Source organism: Cephus cinctus, unplaced genomic scaffold (genome assembly GCF_000341935.2).
Source record: "Cephus cinctus unplaced genomic scaffold, Ccin1 Ccin1_scaffold0330, whole genome shotgun sequence".
NCBI classification, from domain to species: domain Eukaryota; kingdom Metazoa; phylum Arthropoda; class Insecta; order Hymenoptera; family Cephidae; genus Cephus; species Cephus cinctus.
In genome coordinates this window covers 3388688-3389119 of record NW_014333027.1, presented here as the reverse complement: position 1 = coordinate 3389119, position 432 = coordinate 3388688, and the positions used below count along the sequence as shown (strand labels likewise).

Here is a 432-nt window from a genome sequence, read left to right as displayed (position 1 = left end):
TTTTTTTATAAAAAAAAAAAAAAAAAAAAAAAAGATACGGTAAAAAGATTGAATCGGAGAGTAAAAAAATTTCCCAAAAATCTCACAGACGACTTAACGAGTTTGAAAGCAGAAAATAAGTGAGGTGAAACGCGAGGAGTACAAGAGGGTGGAGAAGATAAGTGAGTGAACCAATTGGTACACGAGCTACTGAGAATCTGGAGGGGTGCACGATCTCCAGAAACGGAGAAAGAACCCTCGAAACCCGCGTGCCTAGCAATATCGTGAAAAGTATTTGCTCAGCTTGTCCCAACCGGGCTTGGGGCATTAAACCGAGCGTTCTGTTTCGTCTATATCCAAGATTCCTAGAACCCTGGGCTTCTTGTGTACATTCACTCTTATATTTCTAAATAGATATATCCGATAAAAAGATCCCTGCTGCCTGGGAGGGGG

The 432-nt window shown here is 41.2% G+C and overlaps 1 protein-coding gene across 18 annotated transcripts in view; it reads right to left on the bottom strand.

The window, feature by feature from the left end:
* The window catches only part of LOC107266630 (nuclear receptor corepressor 2), a 58307-nt gene that overhangs the window by 11647 nt on the left and 46228 nt on the right, over window positions 1–432 (bottom strand). The gene's annotated exons all lie outside the window — the stretch shown is intronic.